The 16,369-nt window shown below is 44.5% G+C and overlaps 1 pseudogene; it reads right to left on the bottom strand.

The window, feature by feature from the left end:
- Nucleotides 1-1,333: 1,333 nt before the first annotated feature.
- LOC119340950 lies at nt 1,334-4,230 on the bottom strand (annotated as a pseudogene).
- Between the last annotated feature and the right edge of the window lie 12,139 nt (nt 4,231-16,369).

Here is a 16,369-nt window from a genome sequence, read left to right as displayed (position 1 = left end):
GATGTTCCTTTAGCTTCTCGCTCGTGCCTCGCCTTCTCTTCTCGCTCTCTTTTGCGTATAAGTTAGCCACCACATATGCTAGTCGCTTGCTGCAGCTCCACATATTTTTGCCTTATCCATTCCTATGAGCTTAAATAGTCCTGATCGCGTGGGTGTGAGATTGCTGAGTCCCTGTGGCTCACAGATACTACAACTCCAGATGCAGGTCCAGGTGATTCTGCTCCAGTTGACGACCACGAGCTCAAGTGGGAGTTCGACGAGGACTCTCAGCGATACTACGTATCTTTTCCGGATGATCAGTAGTGGTGCCTAGTTGGGGTTATCGATTCAGGACCTTGTCGCATGTTGGGTTCTTTTCTATTTTGGCACCGTAGTCGGGCCATGAGTGATTTGTTTGATGGATGTTATTTATGTACTCTGATGTGACGTGGCGAGTGTAAGCCAACTATGTTATCTTCCCCTTTTTATCATATACTACATGGGATGTTGTAATGATTGCCTAACTTGCGATATTGCTTTCAATGCGGTTATGTCTCTAAGTCGTGCCTCGACACGTGGGAGCTATAGCCGCATCGAGGACGTTACATCCAACTAATTCTGACTAAACTAAGATCACAATCACATCTTGCGAGTTTGAATCGTGAGGGGTGTTGGTGCCAAATGCCATGAGAAATTTCAAAGACAGGCTTAAATACTTTATGCCCAAATGTTGACAAAATGATGGCATTATTCTCATAGTTTACAAACTGCAGACATTCATACGACTGTAGGAGTGGCGCACCTAAAACGTGAAGGGGCGGCTGGAGCTGCCGAAACCCCTGCAAGAAAAACTGGCTCTGAACTGGCTCCTTTCATTGGTAGCCACTCTTTGCTGTCACCAATCAATAGAAAATCATGCACACTGTTGATGCAGGATCCTTGAGGGAACTACCTGTTCGCTACGGATACTTCTGAACTTTAGTGAAGAGGCAACTGCCTCCTCACTAGGTGCTGTACACTCACTATGTACGTAAAAGAGTAGAACTTGGTCAATTTACGCCCTGTCTAGTCAGAAGTCAGAAGTCAGTTGATGATATTATAATTACACAACTTTTGAATGTCACACTCTGGAAATAGAGCAGCAAAGCAATTTGAATGACACCCCACAGGGGGTGCAATTCTCTACCCCGTCGCAGTCAGCCTCGTTTCCATTGCCTTAGCTGCTTCAGTCAGTGTTGATGCCCCCTATTGCCATTGCCTTAACTACGAAAACCTCGCTTCCAGTTCCTAAGAATTGAAGAATTTGAGTGATGCCCCCAGCCGGTGAACAAATCAGCATACAATAGGCAGGTACTAAAAAGAAAAGCACATGCACGCCGATTGCACCACACACAGTTGAGCTATACTGTGAGGTCCGCACCAGTAAAATATTCTCAGGCTACCAGTACCTAGAAATTAAAATTACTACTGGGTGCGCCACATACACAATCATCACTCCAGCAGCAGCGAGTGCTATAAAACGACATAGCATTCCTTGACCATATCCGTCAGCACATTATTATATCCATGGATGAGGAGGATCCATGTGTGAGTCGCTCCTTGATTCGACGCCTGCGAGCTTCATCCACCTGGCATCTCCTTAGGTAAGTGCATCACATTTCTTACATGGGAGTTCACCACGCAGTATGATTTTCTTCAACCCAACAGCTCGCTCCATGACTAGCCTTATGTAGTTTATCACCTTGTCTTCCTCCTCGAACCCAATTATCTGGAGCCACTTCAAGTTCAGGTGCTTCAAATCCTTGGATGATTCCCACACCACGGTGGCCTCCTCAGCACTGTCCTTGGGTATGTTGAAACATGGATGTCGAACTCGAGACAACTTCATGCATGGACATAGAAAATAAACAATACATGTTAACATTAAACTCGCAGCCAACCCATGCAGGAAAACATAGCAAAAATGGCAGTTAAACATCTTTGCCATTTAAAATTGTGCAACATGCTCAACACTAGCAGTTAATTAAGTTTAGGCCTCTGCAGAGCTTTTTTTAATTTTCTCTGCAGAGCTTTTGGGAGAGTCCACATTAACTAAATCCTCCACAAAATTGACACATATGCATATGTTTCCAGGATTCCTATGAAATCATGCCCCCCCTCCGCAAAATTCAAATGGAGCATCAAAACTTTCATTTGCATTGCACTATCATTCCTATGCAACCTATGTGTTCCCTATATCCAGTTACAATGCAGCATGTATGCATTACTTCTAATAGAGTTTGATGAGTGACCGAAAATCGGATCGATTTCCTAATACATTGTTAATGTTGAATACTCCGAAAGCATGTCCTACTAGAAGTGAGTCATATCTTGGCTAAGCTAAGGATTAAATTTGAAGGAGGTAAAATAGCAGACATACACCGATATTCTGCAGGGCAGGTGCAGCTTCAAGGATAAACAGGGTCCAGCTCAAATCACACTCAGGAAAGATACCGAGAAGCACCACAGAAGTCAAGTTGCGGAGCGTGGCAGTGAGGTGCTTCGAATGCTCCGGCTGAATCCAAATCTACAGCAAGAAGAGGAACACAAGTAGAGAGGTGAAATAGTTAGAGAAGAAGACAAACGTGCAATATTTAGACGGAGAAGAAAAATTCATGTGGCACGCACGACGAAATTAATTTAACATACCATTTGGGAGCCAAAACCAAGACACGTGTGGCCTTCTGTTGGCATGTGCCGTCATGTTTTCGGTGCAGCTATCTTTATAGCTCCGTGATCCCATGTCGGTGGCCAGGTTGGCCGGTGGTACCCATGTTATATGGGTTGGATTGTATTGGTTTTAGCTCGGTTTTCCGTCAATTAACCGGACAATTCTCACTCCTTAATCAATGAAAATGGCAAGTCTTTGCCTCGTTTCAAAAAAAAAAAAAAACAAGACACAAATTAGACAGATTCCTGGCGCTCCTTGGCAGGCACTCGCTCAAAGCAAATGGCGCATGCCATGCCTTGTCAAGAGGACGGAGACTTATATCATTCAGCTCTGGAACATAGCCGAAGCGCACCGGGGGGTTCTTGCAGAGCCAAGATAGGCAGCACACTTTCCTAAGCTTAGGGACAGAGACGAGCTCGATCCGTGTGCATGCAAAATTGATGAACTCGAGCTCCTGGATCCCAGAGTGCGGGGCGTCAATCTTGAGCGGCGAGTGGTCCAGCGAGCAGAAACTCAGGGCAAGATGCTTGAGCCTATCGCAAGAGGCGATGAGGTCGGTGACTTGAGAATGTCGAAACGCGAGGTCACTGAGAGTTAACTTGGTGAGCCACCCGAAGGCGACGGGGCAGGCACGGGAGAAGGACATGAACCGCTGCCGCAGCTCGGCACGCTGCGGGCCAGTGGTGATCTCGTACGGCGAGCATATGTGAAATTCAAGACATTCAGTCTCGCCGTGGGTGACAAGGTCCTCGACGGCGCGTCCGAGGGTGCTCAGGTCGTCCGACACAGGGAAAAAGTCGAGGACGAGGGTCTTGAGAGCGCACTCGCGCTCGGCCGGCGGAGACAGTAACCTGCACGTCGCGGCCGTGAACTCCTCCATGATCGCGGCCGGAAAGGCGCCGTGGAAGTGGCGGACGTCGAGGTGCAGGCGCGAGAGCCGGTGGGGGAGGTGCCGCCACCTCCTCGAGGCTGCGCCGGCGCGTACCGCGTCGCGCAGGTCGAGGCGCTCGAGGATTCCGAGGAGGAGATGGTCCGGGAGCGCGCTGATTCTGTCCTCACCTTGGTCGATGTTGAGCTTTTTTTTGTGCGACTGGATTCGGAGGCCGACTGAAACCCTAGATAGAAGCAGAAGCAGCCGCTTGTATGCGCCACGGAGGCGGTGGGGCTGCCTCCTGCTCCGACTCCGAGGCCGCGGCTCCTCCGGCGCTCCACCGCCCACCTCCATCGCGCGGCCCGGCCCGTGGACCTGAAAGGGAGGAACAGGGGAAGCCACCACCGCCGCGCGGGCAGGCCCCCTGCTCCGGTGGATGCCGCCGCCGCTAGTCCCGATTGGATTTGGCACTTGCTTGCTTGGATGGTGCTGGATTTGTGCGTGCGTGAGTGGATTTGGGGGGCACCTCTTGTTGGACGCGAGCAGTGAGCAGAGCTCAGTCCCAACTCCGAAATAGTAGTGCTGTGCCCTGCACTTTTTTTCGACACGCCAAGTAATTTAATCGGATTGGATTCGTCGGGAAAGGCGCATATATTCGACTGATACAAAACGTTGTTGGTGTTGAGCATCTCATCCGATCCCATCGACATGGCCTGCCTGCCAGCCGCCTGCCTTTGCTTCCAACTTCTGAGTACCAATAAACCAGCCAGCACCGCACTGGCCTGTGCCTCCTCGACAGCACAGCGCTGCACGGTTCCATTCCATTCTTTTGCAAAGAGGCATGATGCTGCCTGTCGTCTCTGGCCACCTTTAGGCCTTGTTCGGTTGCATGTAGAGCCGAGGGGATTGAAGAGGTTCGAGAGGATTTAAACATCTTATAAGTCAAAATACATCTCAATCCTTGCCAATCCCCTCCAATCCTCTTGAGAGGAGGATTAACCGAACAAGCCCTTATGTGGATTGGTTTTGGTTTTGGGTTTTGATACTCTTACCTCTTGAGAGGAGGATTAACCGAACAAGCTAGCAGATGGTTAGAGCAACAAGCAACTCCAACGCGCCGACCAAACGGACGGTATATTTGTTCACTTTTTGTCCGTTTGGGTCGGCCGCCCGCCCGACGTCCGCCTTCTTTTAGATTTGGGTCGGCAGTGCGCCCAACCCGCCGACCCATTTCATGTTCGCACTCAATTTTTTTTAAAAGAAGGCCCGTGACCGATCATGCCAGCGGCCATGTCTCATGCCGGCACCATGCCAGCGCCGGCATACAATGTCGGCTTCAGAAAATATGACCACAGCTCATGCTGGCGCACTCGCCAGCCGGCCGGCACACATGTCGGCATACAAAAAAGATGGCGCTCGCCGCCATAGATCACTCGTCGGCGAACTTGAGCATGTCGGTCTGCATCTTCTCGAACCATGGCCTCTTCCTTGGTGACACGGTGTTGAGATCCACCTTCATGATCTCCACCCCGATCATCATGCTCGCGAGAGCCACTTCTTTCACCTTGGTCTTGGTGTTGGCGGCCTCGATCTCTAGCATCTTGGCTTGCTTTTCCACCTCCAGTTCGAACATGTTGACTTGCTTCTCCGCGTCCATCTCAAGCCTCCTCCTTTGGATCTCCATGAAAGCGTCCATTTGCTCCGCCTTGAAACTCCGGTGCTCCTCCTCCCTTGAGTCCTTCTTGTTCATCATGCCCTCCACGCTTGCGATCAAGGCGTTGGATGTCGCATCCCGCTTGTCCTCCTTCTTGGAGTTGGTCTTCCCCCGCGGCCGTGCCAGCTCGCCCTCCCCAACATCCTCCACTGCTTGCTCCCCCCCACGCGACTTGAGTGTGGCATATTGCGCATTGAACTTCTCCTCGTCCTTGATGACCCAAAAGCAATGGGAGAGGTTGAAGCACTTGCCATTGTGTTGAGCTTTGAATGCCTCCAAAGCTTGAAATGCCTACAAAACGCTTCCATGCAAGCATATGGGCAAATAATACGCAAATGAACACGCAAGCATGAACTTGATGACACAAAAGAGGGCGGCTTGCTGGCATACCATGTCTTGCATGCCGATGCCGCTCACGGGGCGGGCCTTGACACTCTCAAGAGTGGCGCAAAACTTGTTGCACCCTTGTTGGATCACCCTCCATCGCTTGGAAATGGACACCCACCAACGCGTGCTCACAAATTGGTAAGGCGGAAACTTCTTGCGCTTATGAAACTCTTGGGGGCGGCGGCGTCGAGGTCGAAGGCACCGTCCATGGCGGGTGTGGGGCGGGAGCGCGTGGGCGGGAGGGTTTTTGAGGGAAATGGGGGGAAATGGTGGTGGCTGCCACCGATCGGCGGGTCCGAGGAGAGGAGTAGGCGCGTGCGCGCGTCCGTCTTGTGTCCGCGCCGACACAAATCCGGCTCAAAATTGGGCCGGGAATGGGTAGCCATGCGAACGCCAAGCGGACGCGCGTCCGTTTGGGTCGGCGCGTGGGGCCGCCTTTTGTGTCCGCGCCGACCCAAACGGACGGCGGCGGACGAAATGGGTCGCCCCGTCGGAGTTGCTCTTACATCTTAATTAATTAAGCTGGATGGGCACTATGCATACTAGATCGGGATGGCGCGAGGATGCCAGTCCCAACGTTTTGGTCAAGCGGGTGATGCTCAAGTTAGTAAAAATCCTTCTTTAGCATATGTATTCAAACAAGAAACAAAATGAAAGAAAAAAACATTAAATTGTAACTAGTAAGTTGGCACACGTCTAACAAAGTAGAAAATTATTTTCTCTTTCATCTAATAATGACTTATGAGGCAATAAATAACATCATATATTAATTTCCAGATGCAAGATTTAACTAAATAATTGCAGCGAAAATATTTCGAAACCTCTCGACTTGCAAATTGCAATGCATAGACAAGCATTTTTTCCGAGGAAACAAAGACAAGCATCTAACCGTTGCAATAAATAACTGGTAGTCCAAAAATCTACTGTAGTTGTTAAGTCACAGCATACCAGTTTTCTTATTCCATTATGCCAATCTTGGAGGTGGCTCTATGCTTTATGTACCCCCTACATGAATGAGTTGTATTCATCTCATGTATCAGATACAATTATATTTATGTGAAGCAAATTGATTATACAAGTATAATGTTTTGTTTCATCGCAGAAAAAAATCCATTCATGAAATCCTTGAGTATGCATGCACAAAAAAAATCAACATATCCATATTACATCGCAAAAACAAGTATTTTAGTATTACATCTTAAAGAAAATACATTCATATACCGTCGCAAGCAAGGATATGTCAGTAGAAGAAGTTTGTTTTACAGCCAGACGCATACAGCTAAATTTTGTCTAATAGAGAGGAAAAGGGAGGCCCAAAATCTCAACCCCCACCATGAATCCGGAACAACTATAACAAAAGCAGATCTTGAATGTGGTGTCACTGACTCCCCTGTAATCATGCTAAAAAATCTTACTGTTCCAGTTTTTTCCTAACGCAAAACGAGGTGACTCCATGAAAATGCTTTTTCTCCTCCTTTGAAACCTGATCGCCATCCACCTGTCATAGATGGGAGCGATGTTCTAGGAATTGGGGGGAGACAACACCTGGTATCACGACCAAAAGGCCACCGCTGGCCATACCTGCCTCGCAAAGCTGGTCGTCTCTTCGCAAGAGCCACACGTCGAGCAAATCTCATCGCCTGGCCATCTCTAGCGCAACAGCTTATCGGCCATGAGGATGTGGTCGTGCCAAACCAACCAAGATAAGGACCTCACTTTGTTATATATAAGCTTGCGTTCTTCAGTCAGGTTGCATTTACTCGTCAGTGGAAACAGAGCTTGAGGTTTTCTTATAGCCACCGAAGTCTGATATTTGCACACAACAATGTCCACCTGATCAAGTTTGATGTAACAGAATGTTTCTGCACACAACATTGCTAGTGTGATAAAATTTGCAAAGTAAACGTATAACTACAAGGTTATATAAACAATCAAGTTTATCTTGTTAATCCTTTGGAACCAAAAGTAGTGATTGCAAAGTGATGGTCTAAATTGACATTCATGAGTCTACTTGCTTTATTTTGCCCTCTTCTAACTTTATTTTTGCCCTCTTCTAAAACAGCATACCCCTCTTGTGTACTCGCCGGAGGACTACAATTACGATGTACACAGATGCTTATTATGACCAATCCATCTCTATGCGCCTTAGTTTATATTCAGTCTAAAGTTGGCCAACACGAATCTACTATAAAAATGACTGCAGTAACTTCGCTACTCGGTATGATGCTGCGGCTCAAGTCATCATACTGGAAAATACATGGTCGCCCCCTCATTTCATCGCATAATGCTATCAATAGGCTGAAGTCATGATGCTAGCAAATACTCCCTCCGTCCTAAAATAAGTGACTGAACTTTGTACCAGCTTTATTATAAAGCTAGTACAAAGTTGAGTCACTTATTTTGGGACGGAGAGAGTACATGGTTGCCTCATCTCATCAGATAATGCTACTAGTATTAAAGCAATTAATTCCCAAGACTCAAGTATGAATCCACACAAATGGCAATTGAGACCCACTATCAGTCTCATTCGCCAGCAGGGATACATGAACGATGCTATCTTCAGACGTATTTTTAGAAATCAATACAAGAAAGCGCACAACTTAGCTAGGAACATTATTTCTTCCAGATCCTTGTCTATTTCTTGTATGAATTATTGTGATGCTTCTTGCCCATTCAATCATGTTTTTAGCAGTGACATGTATTAACATAACAATCTCAAATGTAATATGTTGCTCACAAGAAATGTCCCTAGAGGGAGCTTTTCCTTAAAATAATATTGCAAACGATAATCTTTTTCTGCTAATCTTACTGGAAACTATAATCATGCAAACGACAACTTATAGGGAGTGAGAATAGATACCTAGGACCTTAGTTGTGGAAGGAAGCAACGGTGGTGGTGGCTCCCACGTCCTCGGTGAAAGTGAAACAAGGACTCCCAAATTTCCTTGTTCATTGTTCAAGGGCTGCATGGAAGGGAGGTAGTTTAAAAATTAGTCAACAATAATACTTGTGCTATTTGATTCTTATCAACTCATATTGCACAACAAAAAATTGCAATAAAAAACAGAGAACAAGAAAATGAGTGTTCTTATTGTGGTATCTAGAAACTTGTTCTCCCAGTGGAAAACCTGCATGCATCCAAATATAGGACATCGTGGTGAACAAATTGAACAATATTCTTATTGTAGTATAGTGAGAGCAGAACATAGGACACAAACCTGTAGGGTTGAACTTTTGCATTTTTTTGAACCGAAACCATAGAACAATCGTTCTACAGTATTAATATATTAAATATAAACAAAACAATAGTGTGAATTACAAGGAGTTCAACCAACTCCAATTTTATGGAATCCAAACGGCAACATGATAAGCTAGCTTAGAATCTGTTTCGTCCAATTGACAAGCAAAGGCTTAAACTTGTCCTTGATGTGATGCTGGAGTAGTAGTAAGTCTGTCTTAAGGGCTCTTCTCCATGCTTGAACAGAAGGGATCTGAGCTTTGAAGATTTCCCCATTGCTTTGCATCCAAATGTTCCAACAGCTCATGATCAGAATTTCCATAGCAATGTTGGGAGGAAATGCTTCTGAGAGAAGCATTATTTCATCAAAGATCGATATGCCACGTCTTCGTTGTCCTAGGATAGAGTTCTAGCAAGCTTGAGAAAAATCACAGTCCCAAAAAAGATGCAAGGTTGTTTATTCTATGCTGATATGGCATGTCTCACAATCATAAGACGGCAGATGAAAGGATTTTCTTTTTAAGAGACCCCTGGAGTTTACTCTGTCATGCAAGATGAGCCAGAAGAAAATTTGTATCTCAGAATAGTTGCATTCTTCCAAATCTTCTTGAAAATGGGAGGTGGGTTGTGATCTTTCTCTGCCAAGCATTTGTACATTTTGATGGAGGAGAATGCATTACCCCATGAGTAACTCCAAATGTCACTATTAGCAGAAAGCTGAGTGTCTTGGAGAATGGACTGGAGCTCTTGAAACTGTTGCAAAGCTTGGATGGAGAGTGGTGTATGGAAGTTATCCAGGGGGTTTTCCATTTGCAGAAATTCTTGTACTGATAAGTCTTCTCTGAGTGAGAAATAGTATAGCTCTGGATATTTATGCTGAAGAGTAGCATGACCCCAATTATCCTGCCAAAAATTTATGGAGGTGCCTGCACCAACCTCTCCCTTAGCCCAATGTTTGAATAAAGGGAGCAACTTGAGGATCCCCTTCCACCAGAAAGAGCCCACTGGCCTGGGGGTGAGGATGCCATTGGATAGTAAGATTCCCAAATAAGATTCACCCAGGGGAGGTTAGCATGATTCAAAAATTTATGAATATGCTCATTTGCTGTGGGTGGCAACGTCTAAAATTCCCAGACCTCCTTGATCTTTGGGGACACAAGCTTTTTCCCAGGCAATCAAGGCAGGAACTTGTTCTTCCATACCATACTTTCTCCAAAAGCACAATCTGAGTAATTTATTAATCTGATCAACTATGCCAGCATGAAGGGTGAGTGTGCTCATGAAAAAGATTGGCAAGCTTGTGAAAACAAACTTAATGAGTGTGAGTTTATCCCCATAAGATAGCAAAGTGGAGCAGCCAGCAAGTCTTATGTCAACCCTTTTAATGATAGGGGCAAAGTCTTCCAACTTAGGTTTGAGTAGGCTGAGAGGTAAACCAAGATAAGTGAAAGGAAGACTGCCAATAGAACATCCCAAATTGTTTGCCAGAAGTTGCATCATTTGATCTGGTGTGTTGATTGAAATCATTGCAGACTTGTCAAAGTTTATCCTTAGACCAATGTAAGCAGTGAAATGCATCAGGAGACTTTTGAGTTGTTCTAATTGAATTCTGCATGCAGGCATGATTAAGACTGTGTCATCTGCATATTGGATCACTGAAAATCTGGACAGGGTTGAAGCTCAAGAGGTTTTGATATGAGGCCTGACACCATTACTTTGTTTAGAATTGATTATAGCAAATCAGTAGCAAGTACAAAGAGCAGTGGGGATAAAGGGTCTCCTTGTCTAACACCTCTTTTGCACAAAAATTGCTTCCCTGGCACACCATTGAGAAGCACTGAGGAGAAGCCACAAGTGAAAATCATGTCCATCCACATGAGCCATCTAGGTCCAAAGCCTCAAGCAATTAAAATATATTTGATGGTCTGATGCTCAATCATATCAAAAGCCTTCTCAAAGTCTAATTTAAGAAGGATCAGCTCCTTGTTGGAGGATTTGCACTGGTAAAGATACTCATAAGCCCAAGCCAAACAATCATGTATAGATCTTGATTTTAGGAATCCATATTGATTTGTATGAACCAACTTTAAAATTACTATTTGCAGTCTGTTGGCAAGTAGCTTGGTGATAATCTTAATGGAACAATTAAGCAGACAAATGGGCCTGAAGTCATTTGGTGTAGTTGGTGCATCTTTCTTTGGAATGAGTGTAATATAAGAACTATTGATGCTCTGTAAACTGATGGTTCCTTTGAAGAAATCCTCAATCAATGCATAGAAATCTGGAGAGATTATATCCCAACAGAATTTAACAAAATCAGTGTTGAAACCATCTGGACCAGGGGCTTTATCAGCAGGCAAACCCTAAACCACTTTATCAATCTCAGCTTTAGAGAAAGGTTGCTCCAGAACTGATAAATCAGTAGTTCTATCAATCAGAGAGTCCAGCTCAAGAAGATTAAAAGTAGGAGTGGATGTGCTAAGCCTTTTCTTGAAAGCATTTAAGAGGATACCAGCCTTCACAGGATGCTCTCTGCAAATGTTGCCAGCCTCGTCTTGCAAGCTGTCAATATGATTCACTTTGTATTTAATAGTGGCCTTAGCTTGAAAATATTTTGAATTAGCTTCTCCAAATTTGACCCATCTAATGGTGGCTCTCTGCTGCCAGTAAATCCTCTGCCACTCCAGAAGTTGCAACAAATGTTGTTTTAGAAAGCTCCTGCCATTCCATTCTGAGATAGATAAAGGCATGCATTCTTCAATAGTATCAAGGAGCAGAATCACCTCATTAGTATTTTTGATTGATATGGTGAGATGTGAAATGGTTTTAGCCCAGATTTTGAGGCACTTTCTCAATCTCTTGAATTTAGCTAAAATTCTCTTGGCAGAGTCAGTGATGTGAGTTTCCTGTTCCTAGTTATGCTTGACCACTTCTTTGAAACCCTGCACTTCCATCCAGAAGTTTTCAAACCTGAAAAATTTGGACTTGGGAATGTGTGTGTGCCAATTTGAATCAAACATGGAGTGTGATCAGAGATTGGTTTGGCAAGGGGCAGGACAATTGTATTGGGGAATTCAGTGGTCCAAGATTCTAAGGTAAAAACCCAATCCAATTTCTCCAAAAGAGGGGTATCTTGCATATTACTCCAAGTGTACTGTTTATCCTTCAGAGGGATTTCAACAAAATCTAGGGTATTGATGGCCTCATTAAATTGCAACATCTCTGTGAAGTTTCCTCCATCCCTGTTTCTATCACTTGGAAATCTGACATAATTGAAATCACCCACAATAATCCATCTAGTATCTGCAGGCATTTGAATATCTTTGAACCAATTCAGAAATTGAACTCTTTCTGGTCCTTGATAAGGCCCATAAATATTTGAGAGAATGAAGGAGTCTCCAGACAGAGCAGAAGTAAAACGAACAGACAGAGAGAAATCATTGTTAAAAAGATGTTCTCCTATAAACAGTGAGCCATTCCAGGCAATAAGTAGCCCTCCTAAAGCACCAACTGATGGCAGATACTCAAAATGATTGATTCTTCTAGGACAGAAGTTCTTGAGGTATCTTGCATCAAAAATCTCTCTTTTAGTCTCTTGAATGCAGATGATGTCAGCATTAGACTCATCAATTTTATTCCTCAAAGCCAGCCATTTGTTAGAATCATTAATGCCCCTAATATTCCAGTTGAATATGTTCCAATTTCTACTCATTTGAGGCATGATGAAATATATCTGTAAGGACTAAGAATGTGTACCTTGGCTGTGTAATTGGGGTAAACATGCAAGAGCCCACATAGCGTTGTAATAGCAGAGATCAACCCAAACTGGTCCAGTACTTTCATACACAAGACATTACAAATGAAATCAGAATCCCAGATATCTTTCCAAGTAACTTTCCAACACATGGGAGAAATAAAGCTGAGATAAGGGAAGTTTGCATCCATCATATCTGACAAAGTGCTTACAAGACTTGAAAACAAGGAGTTCCACATAGCAAAGTTCCAGATTAACATAAGCATCCCACTGACAAAAAGATCTAAAACACAAGTCTAGCATCAACACAGAGCAACATAATTGGCACTAAAACTCTAGGGCTTGAAGATTGCAGGTTTCTTCTGCACCCCCTTAGCAGTGTTCTTGGCCTCCTTCTTTTTCTTGGGCTGCTGAAGCATCTCCTCAGAGCAGTCCTTAGCCTGAGCCTTGCAAAAGGATACAGAAAGGTTTTTAATAACTCTTGAGGGTAGGGCAGGTGGATCAGTGCTGCAAGGTAGGCAATTCTTATCTTTGCAAACTTTTCCTGTAAAACCTTTATTAGCTTCCTGTAATCTATAACTTCTCCATACCTTAGTTTCATAGATGGGAGCCTTGTCTTTCCTTTTCTTCTGAGCATAGACAACAGAGGTTCTTGCCGAGCGAGCTCCAAGAACTCCCTCTACACTATTATGTGTTGGTTTAGCAGGTTGGGCTGAAGAGACCTCATGTTCCAGGCTAATCTGTTGGCAAGTAGGAGTATGACCAGGAACACATGAGTCGGGAAGGGCAAAAAGAATGAACTTCTTATTAACAGATCCTTCAATGATGTAGTTCCATAGTTGAGAAGAGACCAATGATTTTTCCCAATCAAAACTATCAAATGTTAAGAGAGCAACAGTGATAAATTTAAACCATTCACATGGTACCTGAACAACTTTGTCCATTACCTCAGCAAGCTTGAAATGCTTGTCCCACAGTTCCAGTCCCTCCTTGGACAGAAAATCTTCCCCTACATCTGGCAAAGAGGTGTCTGCAATTATGTCTCTAAATTGAGGATCCAACTGATGTAAGTCTGGCACAATAGGAGCAGTAACTACAGTGTTGAAAATAGGGAGAGGGAATCCAGGTGGGGGCCCAAAGCTGGTACCTTCAGATCTGTCAGAGACAATGTGAGTATCTACTTGCATAAGAGAGCCAACAGCTGAGATATCATGGTCTGGAGTGTTGTCGCAACAATTGCCCAAATGAACTCTATGAAAGTGCAACTATCCCTAGGTGGTTTTGGTAATTCCTAACAACATATAGCTCATTGCACTAATGCTATTTCAAGATGAATATTTCAGGAAAGCTCAATGATTGGCATGGCATAGATGAGAAAAGTGGAACCCTCAAAATGCTAAGGACAAAAGTATTGGCTCAAGCTCAAAGCTCAAGACTCTACATTTTATATTTTAGTGATCCAAGATCACATCGAGTCTATAGGAAAAGACAATACTATCAAGGAGGGATGAGGTGTTGCTTAATGGCTTACTTGCTCAAAATGCTTAGTGATATGCTCCAAAGCCCTCAACTACTTTCTCACATCCACTTATGACCTAAACCAAAAGTCAAACTCGGCCCCACCGATTCTTTCTATCCGGTGCCACCAAGTTCAGATCTCACAGCCACTGCCACAAACCCTAGGCAAATTGGTCTCACCGATAGGGATCTCGGTCTCACCGAGATGGGATTGTAATCTCTCTATTTCCCTTCGTAACGTTTCGGTCCCATCGAGATGAGCGATCAGTCCCACCGAGATTGCAATGTAAACTCTCTGTTTCCTTTTTGTAACATTTTGGTCTCACCAAAATGAACGAACCGGTCCCACCGAGTTTACCTGACCAACTCTCTGGTTAGCTTATTACCAAAATCGGTCCCACCGAGTTTGTGTAATCGGTCTCACCGAGATTACATTATGCCCTAACCCTAACCATATTGGTCCTACCGAGTTGCATGTCGGTTCCACCGAAAATCCTAACGGTCACTAGATTTGCTGAATCGGTCCGACCGAGCTTCTCGATTCGGTCCCATCGAGATTGGCAAGTTGTGTGTAATGGTTAGATTTTGTGTGGAGGCTATATATACCCCTCCACCTCCTCTTCATTTGTGGTGAGAGCCATCAGAACGAACCTACACTTCCAACTTGCATTTTCTGAGAGAGAACCACCTACACTTGTGTTGAGACCAAGATATTCCATTCCTACCATATGAATCTTGAGCTCTAGCCTTCCCCAAGTTGCTTTCCACTCAAATCTTCTTTCCATCAAATCCAAATCCTATGAGAGAGAGTTGAGTGTTGGAGAGACTATCATTTGAAGCACAAGAGCAAGGAGTTCATCATCAACACACCATTTGTTACTTCTTGGAGAGTGGTGTCTCCTAGATTGGCTAGGTGTCACTTGGGAGCCTCCGACAAGATTGTGGAGTTGAACCAAGGAGTTTGTAAGGGCAAGGAGATCGCCTACTTCGTGAAGATCTACCGCTAGTGAGGCAAGTCCTTCGTGGGCGACGACCATGGTGGGATAGACAAGGTTGCTTCTTCATGGACCCTTCGTGTGTGGAGCCCTCCGTGGACTCGCGCAACCGTTACCCTTCGTGGGTTGAAGTCCCCATCAACGTGGATGTACGATAGCACCACCTATCGAAACCACGACAAAAATATCCGTGTCTCCAATTGCGTTTGAATTCTCCAAACCCTTCCCTTTACATTCTTGCAAGTTTTGTGCTTTACTTTCCGCTGCTCATATACTCTTTGCATGCTTGCTTGAATTGTGTTAAGATTGCTTGACTTGTGCTAAGTTAGCTAAAATCTGCCAAAGACTTAAATTGAGAAAAGGATAAGTTTTTATTTGGTCAAGTAGTCTAATCACCCCCCTCTAGACATACTTTCGATCCTACAAGTGGTATCAGAGCTTTGGTCTCCATTTGCTTTGATTTCCATAGCTTTTGGTAGTCATAGCCTTGGTTTCACAACCTAGGAGAGTATGGCGTCTAGCGAGGGAAACTATCACCTTAGAGGTCCTTACTTTGATGGTACTAATTTTGCTAGTTGGAAGCATAAGATGAAAATGCATATTCTTGGACATAACCCCGCCGTTTGGGCTATTGTGTGTATTGGCTTGCAAGGTGAATTCTTTGATGGGAGAGAACCGAACCGTGAAGCTAACACGGAAGAGTTGAAGATGCTGCAATACAGCACTCAAGCTTGTGATATCCTCTTCAACGGATTGTGCCCCGAAGAATTCAACAAAATCAGCTGTCTTGAGAATGCAAAGGAAATTTGGGATACTTTGATTGATATGCATGAAGGTACCGACTCCGTCAAGGAATCCAAGTTGGATGTGCTTCAAAGTCAGCTTGACAAGTTCAAAATGAAGGATGGTGAAGGTGTCATTGAAATGTACTCTAGGCTTGCTCTTATCACAAATGAGATTGCCGGCTTAGGAAGTGAAGAGATGACCGACAAATTCATCATCAAGAAGATCCTAAGAGCTTTGGACGGAAAATATGATATCGTGTGCACATTGATCCAAATGATGCCCAATTACAAAGATCTCAAGCCAACGAAAGTCATTGGAAGAATTGTTGCTCATGAGATGTCACTCAAGGATAAGGAGGAACTCCACAACAAGTTAAGTGGTGCTTACAAAGCCTCGTGTGAAGCTCCCACATCATCA

Source organism: Triticum dicoccoides, chromosome 7B (genome assembly GCF_002162155.2).
Source record: "Triticum dicoccoides isolate Atlit2015 ecotype Zavitan chromosome 7B, WEW_v2.0, whole genome shotgun sequence".
NCBI lineage: Eukaryota > Viridiplantae > Streptophyta > Magnoliopsida > Poales > Poaceae > Triticum > Triticum dicoccoides.
This window is presented reverse-complemented; position numbering and strand designations above follow the sequence as displayed.